We start from the raw sequence: 12,174 nt of genomic DNA, 5'->3' as shown, positions 1-12,174 counted from the left end.
AAAAAAAAAAAAAGAAAAGAAAATGTCCCCAAGTCAGGAGGTAGTGGCGCATGCCTTTAACCCCAGCACTTGGGAGACAGAGGCAGGCATATCTCCATAAATTCAAGGCAAGCCTGCTAAAGAGCCAGTTTTGGGACAGCTAGGGTTACACAGTAAAACCTTGTCTCAAAAAACAAACAAACAAACAAACAAAACAAAAAGAAAAAAAAAGAAAGAAAACAAGGAAAGAAGGAAGGAAGGAAGGAGGGAGGGAGGGAGGAAAGGAGGGAGGGAGGGAGGAAAGGAGGAAGGAAGGAAGGAAGGAAGGAAGGAAGGAAGGAAGGAAGGAAGGAAGGAAGGAAGGAAAAGCTTTACTGATCCCTGGAGTGGCGGTCCTGGGTTCTATAAGAGAGCAGGCTGAGCAAGCCAATAAGCAGCATCCCTCTGTGGCCTCTGTATCAGCTCCTGCCTCCAGATCCCTGCCCTGTTTTAATTCCTGTTTCAAAACAAAAAACAAAAACAAACAAACAAACAAAAAACCCTTTCTCCATAAGTTAATTCTTGGTCATGTTGTTTTGTCACAGCAATAGAAACCCTAGTAAAGACAGTTATAGTATACTGTTTATAGGAAGCTGTCCTCTGGGTGTGACATGACCCCTTGAACTTCAGAAACTGTGATTATCCACATATATCCTTTCCAAGATTGAGCCCATTAACATTCCATCATGCAGGATTGCTTGTGATGCCCCACACCCTCCCTAAGGACATGGAGACACTTTGTTGCTAGAAGAGATACAGAGTCATTTCTTCAGTGGTACAGCTGCTCTCATAAGTTGTTCATTGCTTCCATACCAGTTACCCATGCTCCTTTAAATAACCCTAATTAGATTCATTGGTCCTCCAAATTACATACAGATGGGTGCTTCTTCTGTGTGACAACAGTGCCTTATATGTAATGAATATTTATTTATCTCCCTAGAAAAAGTTCACACAGCATACGTAATATTCAGAGCACTGCTTTTGCAAAAGCCACAATAATATACGTTCCAAAAGTGTCCAAGGATTTTGCAAGGAACTGTGAGCCAGGATAAAAACTAGAGAGGAAAGGACGCTTATCAGACACGAATGTCCAGCGTTTGCTCCTCTTTCTGCCTTTCTCTCTTCCTCCATGTCTCCATCAAAACACTGGCTGAGAACTCACTGTTAAATTTGATGATTTCTGCTAAAGGTAGCTAACCACGAACAGTAGACCCAACCCCGATCCCAGGACCCATGGAGAGGAAGCCACCAGGTAGGAAATGGTAGAGCAGGTCACATCTAGATGAGCAGAATGAGAACAACCCATGGCTCACGGTGAGCTGATGAAGATGCCTCCCAGGCAATGTCATCTGATCTGAGCTTTAAGAAGGCTCTTTGGTTGCCATGGAGATGAACTTGCTAGGTGAGAGTGCACAGAATGTAGAACTGTGGGGACTTCCAGTGTTCTCCATAACTATTTACTCAAGTGTTTCCCCTGACAAGTCAACCATTAGCTAGCTGTGACCTGAGCAGTCATTTTCTTGGTGTCCTGTCTGAAACCAGCAGGTACTCAACAAAAGGACTGTTTTAAATCTATGTATACCTTCTGAAAGCAAATTGCAGCAGACATTTTCCTGGTGGGACATGAGATATGTATGGTAAGAGGGAAGAAAAGGCCCGAGGAATAGTAAAATCAGAAATAGATTGTTGGCTTAGATTTTTCTTTTTTTAATTGATTTAAGTTTTATTGCATTATGATGAGAAAAAATACGTAATTTCAATTTATCTGAATTTGTTAACATTTAAAATATATTTAAGAAGTAGAATTACATTACATTCTTCTTTCCCTTTTGTACTCCAATTCCTCCCAGAGACCCCCTTTGATACCTGCCATACCTTTTTTTTTTTTTATTTTGTCATATTGTTTAAAATTTATAAAATATTGTAACAATGAAAATGAGTATTATAAAAATTGTTTGATATAAAATAACAATCAATTGAACAGTCTTATGTAGATGCTTGTCTAAAGCAATACTGACAATACATACATTTTTCTCAGTATAAATTTTAAATAACTCCAAACATATTAACTGTATATTTTAAAATAATATATCACTACTATTTTTTTAAATGAACATAAATAGATAAAATCTTTTTGTTTGTTTTGTTTTTAGTAGAGCTTAAAATCTTGGCTCTTACTGTGTTACAAGCCCAAAATAAGAACAATTTTTAGACATTGGAGTTCATTGTAATAGGCTGTACTTCAGTGACCCTCACATCACCAAAGGATTTTACCTCCATAGTAGTTAAGCTGAGAGTTGACAGTTCTGTTGCACCAAGGAATGAATTGTAGGCACAATTTTTGGATACAGATTTCTTGCTATGGTCAAAGCTATTTGATTTGAGTGAGTGTCTTCATTCTCAGCCCACAGCGAACAGGTTACATTCATTTAAGAAATGGTGTATGTAGTAAGATGGTCTATCCATAAAGTCATTCACCAACTGTTTCAATGAACGATGGTTCTGCTTGGAGGGTGGCACAGACATTAGGTGAGGGTAAGAATCTGATTCATTGACTGTGATGATTTTGAAAAACATTCATCTCAGAGAAGGAGTAACTTATAAAGTCCTCTTCTTCAAAATTAATACAATAGTTACAAACATCAAGCAAAGCATTCAGTCTCACTCTTTGTTGTTCTTTTACAAGCCACCTCCCAAATTAATTGTCTATGTTTCTTTTGGCTGTATAAATAATTTTGAAATATGTAAGCTGCTCTGAAAAACCATAGTATAGTGTAAAACATCAAATAAACAATCCTATTAATAGAGAGGCTGAGATAGGAGAAACATGATTTCAAGATCATTATGTGGTACACAGCAACAAACTGTCATGTATAAACAAGCAGAAAGTGTATATGGATTGTAAAATATTGGACCTATTTCTTCAATTACCAAATTAGAGAGACCACTGGATGACTGCCAACAAATTTCTAATTCCTCACATTATTGGATTTCAACTGATTAGGATATGTTGGTAATATTAATTTTCATATTAAGATATTAAGAAAAGGTAATTGTTACTTCCTGTTGTTTTTGTTGTAAGAGGTGGAAGTAAATTTATGTGGATTTGTTGAAAGGTTACTTTCTTGCTTCTTCTAGGGTGTAGTTTTGCTCCTTATGTTGGTGTTTTACATTTATTATCCTTTGTAGGGCTGTATTTGTGGAAAGATATTATGCAAATTTTGTTTTTGTCATGGAATATCTTGTTTTCTCCATCTATGGTAATTGAGAGTTTTGCTGGGTATAGTAGCCTGGGCTGGTATATGTGTTTTTGTAGGGTCTGCATGACATCTGCCCAGGATCTTCTAACTTTCATAGTCTCTGGTGAGAAATCTGGTGTAATTTTGATAGGCCTGCCTTTATATGTTACTTGACCTTTTTCCCTTACTGCTTTTAAAATTCTTTCTTTGTTTAGTGCATTCGATGTTTTTATTATTATATGACAGGAGGAATTTCTTTTCTGGTCCAGTCTATTTGGAGTTCTGTAGGCTTCTTGTATGTTCATGGCCATCTCTTTCTTTAGGTTAGGAAAGTTTTCTTCTATAATTTTGTTGAAGAAATTTACTGGCCCAGTCATTACCTTGGGAGTCTTCACTCTCTTCTATACCTATTATCCTTAGGTTTGATCTTCTCATTGCATCCTGGATTTTCTGGAAGTTTGGGGTTAGGATCTCTTTGCTTTTTGCATTTTCTTTGACTGTTGTGTCAATGTTTTCTATGGTGTCTTCTGCCCCTGAGATTCTCTCTTCTATCTCTTGTATTCTGTTGGTGATGCTTGCATCTACAACTCCTGATCTCCTTCCTAGATTTTCTATCTCCAGGGTTGTCTCCCTTTGTGATTTCTTTATTGTTTCTATTTCCATTTTTAGATCCTGGATGGTTTTATTCATTTCCTTCACCTGTTTGATTGTATTTTACTGTAATTCTTTAAAGGATTTTTGTGTTTCCTCTTTAAAGGCTTCTAGCTGTTTACTTGTATTCTCCTGTATTTCTTTGAGGGAGTTATTTATGTCCTTCTTAAAGTCCTGTATCATCATCATGAGAAGTGATTTTAGATCTGAATCTTGCTTTTTTGGTGTGATGGTGTGTCCAGTACTTGTTATGGTGGGAGAATTGGGTTCTGATGCCAAGTAACCTTGGTTTCTGTTGCTTATGTTCTTATGCTTGCCTCCTGAAATCTGGTTATCTTTAGTGCTACCTGCCCTGGCTAAATCTGACTGGATCCTGTCCTTTCTGTGATCCTGGATGTGTCAGAACTCCTCAAAGTCAAGCTGTCTTTGTGCTTCTGTGATTCTGGGATCCTGTGATCCTCTGATCCTGTGATCCTGTGATCATGGGCCTGTTGGAATGCCTAGGAGTAGAGCTTCTTCTGGATATTATGGGCCTTGCTGCAGAGTTTGCACCCAAGGTCTGCTCAGGGTAGTGGCTCAGACTGACAGGCAGGAACCCGTGCCACTGGAGGAGTTCCTGCATGCTTAGGTCCGGCTGGTTCTAGTTACTTTGGTGTTGGGAAAGATGTTGTGTCCTCATCTCTGATCCTATGGTCCTGGGCATGTTAGAGTGCCTGGGGGTGGAGCTTCCTGTGGATGTTGTGGGACTGGTTGTGGAATTTGCACCTAAGGTCTGCTCAGGGCACCAGCCCAGACAGGTTTAGATTTTTCAAAACCTACTTTATTAAGGGTTCTTTAACACTTCAACAATGTTCCCACTTCAGTAGATGAGCAAAGTTCTATAGCCACCAGCAGCTATGCAAACTGGGTTCCTGAAAGAGAAACAGGGGCCTGGGGATATTAGGGGAATTGGACTGTGAGAGAAATAAACCAGACCAAGTCAAAAGGTTCCAATCTAGGTCCAATGTGTATTTTAGAGTCTGAGAATATATAGACAGAGAACCCATTCCCCCAGTAAGCCAGGATCTTGTGGCCTAATTAGCATCTTGTTTTTCTGTCTGGAAGCCAGGTGAAGCAGCTCAGCAGGGCGAGGCTCCAAGCAGGAACTTCAGAAGAGGCAGAGAAGTGGCAGGAGGCAGAGAAGCGGCAGGACAAAAGGGCTTTCTTTATCTCAGGAAACTCCATCCTAAGTAGGCTAGCTGCTGGTGGCAAGGACAAAGTCTGGTCCAGTTCACTCGAGGCTGGGGGAAGTCACAAAGTTCATTTTCTAGAGGTTGTTCCTCAGCACTCAGATCTCAGCCAGCCCAGCCATTGATTTCTCTTGTGCCCACGTGACCATCTTTGTTTACCAGGATGCTTCACTGAAGCCATACCTAGCTGTGCTCACCATACAACACAGCACAGTTCAAGAGCCTTTAAGAATAGCATCTAGTTCTTAAAATATTACCATTTGTGGAATATTTGAAATTTACCAAAACAATAGAAGAGTCTTGTGGTTTGGGGTTGGGTTTTTTGTGATTTGTATTTCTTCCCTCTGTCACATATTTCATTGTTTGTTTTTAGATGATTACAAACTCACAGCAAATTAGAAGAGAAATCCTGAGCATTCCTCCCCTGGCATCCCCAGTGGTTATACTCTAGGTGGAGCTGGGCAGCATCAGATTCATAAGACCGTTTAGTAGCATTCTGTGCACTTACTTATAGCTACTCTGTGTGTGTGTATGTATTCATGTATGCACATGTATATGTGCACATGCATGCTTGTCAATGTGTCTGATACGTGTGTAGTTAAACATAATTATACCATATATGGAAATTTGTGTTCTTATATTTCAAAAAGTTATAATTAATGTATATATTTTCCAATAAGCATGTACATTGCTAGGCACAAAAATGATTATTGTTAAATTACTTATGATAGAAATTTTTAGGTCATTGAAGTGGTTTACTAGAAGTAATTAAAGGCAATTAGCTAGAACAAATCTGCTCAATTTGTTCAACTCTATGTAGAATTTAGGAGAAAGAAGGTGATAGATAGCATGGAGGAAACTTAACATGGGCAGAGTAAAAGCCAAGCTAGAAATAAAACTGTGTGTTGGACTAGGGAGAAGGAAACACTAATTCAAAGAACCAGATAAAACTTCTGTGAACTCCAAGATTCTACTATGAAGACTGGCTTTCCAGATTTTAGTGTGTGCCACTTGGTGATTTTTATTAAAGTACCCCTTCTGATTCCTTGTGAGACAAGGTACTGACTGTGCTTGATGTCAGTGTTATAGTGCCAGAGGCTTTTGGGAGACACAAAGTATTTCTTCAATTAAAAGATCTCTCAAATACCAGATCATAACCTAAGTGGGGCAGGGGAAGGTCCACTAAAATCCTTCTCTTATCAGATTCGATTTGAGTTTTCCAAGCAAAGACAATGGGGGGGTGGTGTTAATCTTGACTTGAACACTGAGCTTATTTTATTGTTCGGAGTTATCTGATTGGGCCAAGATGTCATATAGGTGTAGTTGCCTTCCATCCAAAGGGAGGTCTTGCTGACTTACTGCTTTCTGGTGTTAGAGATCTGACTCTTTCACTGAGCCACCTAAGGGATGGGAAGGCACAGGTGCTCCCAGATGCTCCTTAGATGTACACTTCTGTGCTCATCAACCACCTGCAGGTTGAAGTCTCTATTTAACTCTACTTAGCTCTTTCATGGCAGCCTGAACTTTGAGGCTCTTTACTCTTCTGTTTCTTAGCAGGGGCTGAATTTGTTCTAGCTTTGCCAAATGGATGACAGCACAAACTTCCTACTTAAAGGCAAGATGTCCTCCTTATGAACAAATCAAACATTAGGTCACAGCTTTCATTAGGCTTGTAAGATATATACATATATATATATGTGTGTGTATGTATATGTATATATGTACATACATATGTATATATGTGTACATATATGTATATAGATATATGATATATGATATATACATAAACCATCTGAGTAACAAGGCCTATGCCATCTTCCCAGAACTGCTGTTGGAACACACACTGCCACACCTGGCTTTTATGTGGGTTCTGTGGATCTGAACTCAAGTTCCCAATGCTTTCACAGCAAATACTTTACCTGAAAAGACATCTCCTTAACCCAGCATGACTATTTTTTTTAAGATTTGTTTATTTTATGTGTATGTACACACACACACACACACACACACACACACACACACACACACACACACTGTCTTCATGTACACCAGAAGAGGGTATCAGATCTCATTATAGATGGTTACTGGGGATTGAACTCAGGACCTCTGGAAGAGCAGCTAGTGCTCTTAACTGCTGAGTTGTCTCTCCAGCCTGCATGTCTATTTTAAAAATAAAACAAAAAAAAAAACAGGGAAACCCTGTCTATAAAAAAAAAGTCACACTAAGAGATACTTTTGTAATATCTACTTTGGGGAGGACAAATCTTATTAATTCCATGTCATTTGAATTAATTCTTCCATGATAATATTTCATGACGGTCTTTGTCAGTTATAAAAACTCATGAGGCTTAGTTCAGTACTTATGTAGCCCTCCATGGTTGCATGCTTTGGGACTTAAATGTCTCTTATAGGTCTGAAATGCTATTGGAAGGTGGTGGAGCCTCTAAAAGGTGGGATCTTTTGGGATGTCTTAGATCAGTAAGGTTGTGACTTTGAAAGGGAGTTTTGAGACACAGGTCTCTTCTTCTTCCTTATTGTAATGAGGTTAACAGCCATGCTTCCCCTCATGCATACTCCTCTCATGACATGTTGTCTCTCCACCACCTCAGTAAAGTCAGTATCACCATGGGATGAAACTGCCAAGACCATGAACCAAAATAAGTCTTCTGTCCATTTAAATGATTAAGTTATTTTCTTACAACAATAGAAAGTTGGCTAACATACTGGTCATAATGGCTAATTCTAGTTGTCAATACACTTCAGAAGAGGGAACCTCATGTGAGGACTTCTCCCCAGATTGGCATGATGGTATGTCTGTTGGTCCTTTACCGATTGTTAACTGAAGTGGAAGGGAACGACCTCCTGGTAAGTAGGCCTGGGTTGTAAGAAACATAGCTGGACGTGAGTGTGAGAACATGTCAGTAAGAAGAATCCCTCCATGTTTTCTGTTTTAGTTCTTGCCCCCAGGGTCCTGATCTGAGCTCCTGACCTGATTTCACTTCATAATGGATTGTCACCTGTAAGCTGAAAAGCCTTTCTTTCTCAAGTTGCTTTTGGTCACACTGTTAATTAGCAATGGAAAGCAAACCAATACAATAGTAAAATTTTGACCACAGTCTCAGTTGTTTAACAAACACACCTGCATGAAACAGACTCTTGGAGTACAAGGAAGCACTAATTCCTAAATACGTTGGATGGCATAGATTACGAAGGGACCCTCTACTAAAAGGTAAGTGCAGAGGACAGTAAACCTTTTTGTATTGAGTCTAAAAAAAAAAATGACACTGAGCAGAAGCATATCAAAACTAATAAATGATCCACACCATGGTCATTTCTGTAACTACGCAAGCAGCATGAAGGACAGTCCTCAGAGACGCACAGATGAAGGAAGCTAGCTGTGCTCATACATCAAGGACAGCCTCCCAGAACTGCAGAGTGGACCAGGAAGTTCTTTGGCCATAGAAAGGGGTTTATGGTAGTGGAAGAGCCTTGGAAGAATTCCAGAAGCCTGGCTAGCATCATTTCCGAGAGTGGATGGATGTGTTCACTCCGGTGCTTTCTCTGTGCTCTGCGCTCGCCATGCATTTTTAGACGCCCACTGGTTTAGGACTGAGAGCCAACAGGTTGGCAGGCATGTCTGTATTTGTAGCTCACATAATATGCCCAGAGGCTCTCATAAAAGAGACAAAGGGTCCCATGCTCTCCCATTTTTATTCTTTTAGCATTCAAATACATCCATCCAGCTGAGCAAGGCTGACCTAAAAGAAAGATCTCCAATCCACAAAGCTTGCTTTCCTGCCCCCTGGTAAGCACTGCACCAGTTGGCACTTTGATGCACAGCACTCAAGATGAAAGGGCACCGGCTTTCAAGTTACAGTCAGACCCTAAGACATAATGTCCATCTGTCCTCCATTAGCCGGTGGGCCTCAGAAATGGATAGCACACTGAGAAGAAAAGGACTGCCCCTCCCATTTGCTGGAGAGATCCCCAGGATCTTTGGAACTGGTTGAAATGATATGGAGGATGCACTAAAGAAAGAGAGGTCAGCAGAAGGTCTAAGTAAGGGCCTTGTCTCCGGCCATCAGCTGCTGTCAAATGATGAGAAAGACTAAAGCAGCATCATTGTGCTCCAGCATTCTCAGCTTGTGACAGTGGGTACAGTACAGTACAGACAGTACAGTACCGTAGATCCAAACAGACCTGGAACTGGGGCCAGCTCAGTCCACTCACCAGCTGTGTGGCTAGAGGCAAGCCACTCACAACTGAGCCTGCTCTCAAAACTTGAAAAAGGCTAATAAGCTATGCTGAGGTGGCTTCTATGAAGAGATAATGTATACATGGTGGGCCAATATAAAGTTTGGCAGATAGCAAGTGATTCAAAATCTGTCACACAATATTCCTTTGAGCTTTTATTTATTCAGAAAATATGAAGGAGCAAGTGCCCCTCCTGGCATTGGGGATGCAGAGGACATGGTGATGAGAGAGGCTGAGCATGTTCTCCCTCTTGGAGTTTCAAGTGAGTGGAGGTAGAAAACCAGGATCTAAATAAACAAACAGCATTCATTTCCAGAGTGTACTGAGGAACTGTGCGAGAGAAGAGGATTTGGCCCTTTTTACAGAGGGCCAGGGAATCTTCTCTGAGAAGAGTGTTTGATCTGAGCTGTGAAGATAAGAGCAAGCAAATCAAGTGGAGTAAGGGGCTGTGGCAGAGGGCGACATGCAGGGAGGGAATACAATGGATAGAGAAGCCAGGTGGCAGGAGGATGGGGAAAGGATGGGCAAGAAGTGGGATGACGATGGCTGTCAGTGAGGCATTGCTGCGATGAAATTATGACCAAAAAGCAAATTGGGAGGAGAGGATTTACTTGGCTTACATTTCCATATTGCTGTTCATCATCAAAAGAAGTCAGGACAGGAACTCAAAACAAGGCAGAAACCTGGAGTCGGGAGCTGATGCAGAGGCCATGAAGGATGCTGCTTACTGGTTTGCTAGACCTGTTTTCTTATAGAATCCAGGACTACTTTCCCAAGGATGACACCACCCACAAAGAGCTGGGCCCTCAAATGTCCTATAGCTGGATCTTATGTAGGCATTTTCTCAATTGAGGTTCACTCCTTTCAGATAACTCTAGCTTGTATCATTCCAACATAAAACTAGCTATATAGGCATGAAATATTACTTGTATTCCAGTAACTTCATAGTAGATAGTGTTTGGGGAAGAAGTTGTGGAGGGATGATTAGGAAAGAAATAAATGAAGTGATTGTAAATCTCTGTTGGGAGTTTGAGTGGTAGTAGAAGGGAGGAAGGGACAGCAACAGACAGAGAAAAGATTCTGGTGGAGAAAACCAGGAAGTGAAGGAAAGGAGATAGGAAGGGGATTTCTGGATGCAGGGAGTGTAGTGTCTGCAATATGAAAGGTAGTCAGGTACAGGGTAATGACAGAAGGATATGTTCAGACATCAAGCAAGAGCCTGGAAATATAAGGCAACGGTTGAAGGAAGAGACAGTCCAGATTGACAACATAAATTGAGAATTACAGTGTAGGTGTCATGTAAAGTCCAGGATGCTATATAATGTCTCAGGGAAGGAGAATAGGGAATAGTAAGGCTTATGCTGAGCATCACGAACATTTAGATGCTCCAAGGAGGTGAAATGGCAGTGGCTTTTGCACACATGCACACACACACACACACACACACACACACACACACACACACACCACTATACACATACACACAAAAACTCACAGAGAGACAGAGACAGAGACAGACAGAGAGAGAGAGAGAGAGAGAGAGAGAGAGAGAGAGAGAGAGAGAAACTATTTATAAACCTAAAGTAAGAGACTAGTCAGTGCTCAGTGAATGGAGATGGAAGTCCAAGGAGAGTAGAATATGTTATCATGGTGCTGTAGCAATTGGTAGATTTGAGTTTTCAGTCATGGAGAACATGGAATGAAGCGAGGGAGTGGTAAACTATTGGTTGAGGCAGGCTGCTGAAGGTTTACTTGCTGAACTGAAGCCATTCACATTCTAAGTAAAAGAGAGCAAAGTGATAACAGGCCGTTAGAACCTGTGTTCTTGGTAGACTGCAGAGCCGTGGCTTGTCTGGTTTGGCACAGTGAAGACTACTCCTCGGTGGGAACCATATAAGATGTCCAGCCTTTCCTGCAGGAGGGATATTTCTTGTGCTGTCTCTCTCCAGCTGTCCCCCTTGATGAGTATATGGTAGTATCAGGAACACTTCGTAATAGATGTGAGTTATCTAACACATATTATCCTTTCTCTATTGATTTTAGCAAAAAGGAAAAAAATTTCCAGAAGCCACAATACTTGAGTGCCTCTGGCAAAATGTGACTTAAGTTGTTTATAGGAACTTTTCCAGCTAGTGGGAACGAAGTATTCATTGGAGCTAGGAGTGAAAACAGGAAAGGTAGGGCCGAGTTGCTGTGTGGGAGGGCATGTTTACTAGTGGAGATTTTTGGGTTTTCTTTTTTTAGATGTGAAGTCGAATCCATGAATGGAAAATGTCTTCTAACTGTGACATCCCATGGTGGTAGACAGTTCTTAAGTGAAAGCTATAATTTCCAAAGGGCAGGGGGCTGGTTTATTTACAAAATTAACCTGTACTGAGAACCTTGAATGTAGAACAAAAATTAAAAATGAGTGTATAGTGGTAAAATATAAAGTTTTAAAGATTCAGTTGAGAAACATAAAGCCCAACAAACTCCTTCATATGATGGGTTTCAACTAAATAAGAAATGAAAGACAGGTGTACTGGCTAGTTTTGTGTGTCAACTTGACACAGGCTGGAGTTATCACAGAGGGAGCTTCAATTGGGGAAGTGCCTCCATGAGATCCAGCTGTGGGGCATTTTCTCAATTGCCCCTTGTGGGTGGTGCCATCCCTGGGCTGGAGGTCTTGGGCTCTATAAGAGAGCAGGCTGAGCAAGCCAGGAGAAGCCAGCCAGTAAAGAACATCCCTCCATGGCCTCTGCATCAGCTCCTGCTTCCTGACCTGCTTGAGTTCCAGTCCTGAC

At 40.8% G+C, this 12,174-nt stretch overlaps 1 long non-coding RNA gene across 1 annotated transcript; it reads left to right on the top strand.

Annotated features, from left to right (window-relative positions):
- Positions 1 to 1,493: 1,493 nt before the first annotated feature.
- On the top strand, positions 1,494 to 8,247 carry LOC116089152. The gene is made up of 2 exons (XR_004118190.1): positions 1,494 to 1,563; positions 8,092 to 8,247. It is a non-coding gene; the product is annotated as an uncharacterized LOC116089152 (long non-coding RNA).
- The last annotated feature ends 3,927 nt before the right edge of the window (positions 8,248 to 12,174 follow it).

Source organism: Mastomys coucha, unplaced genomic scaffold (assembly GCF_008632895.1).
Source record: "Mastomys coucha isolate ucsf_1 unplaced genomic scaffold, UCSF_Mcou_1 pScaffold14, whole genome shotgun sequence".
NCBI classification, from domain to species: Eukaryota; Metazoa; Chordata; class Mammalia; order Rodentia; family Muridae; genus Mastomys; species Mastomys coucha.
This window is presented reverse-complemented; position numbering and strand designations above follow the sequence as displayed.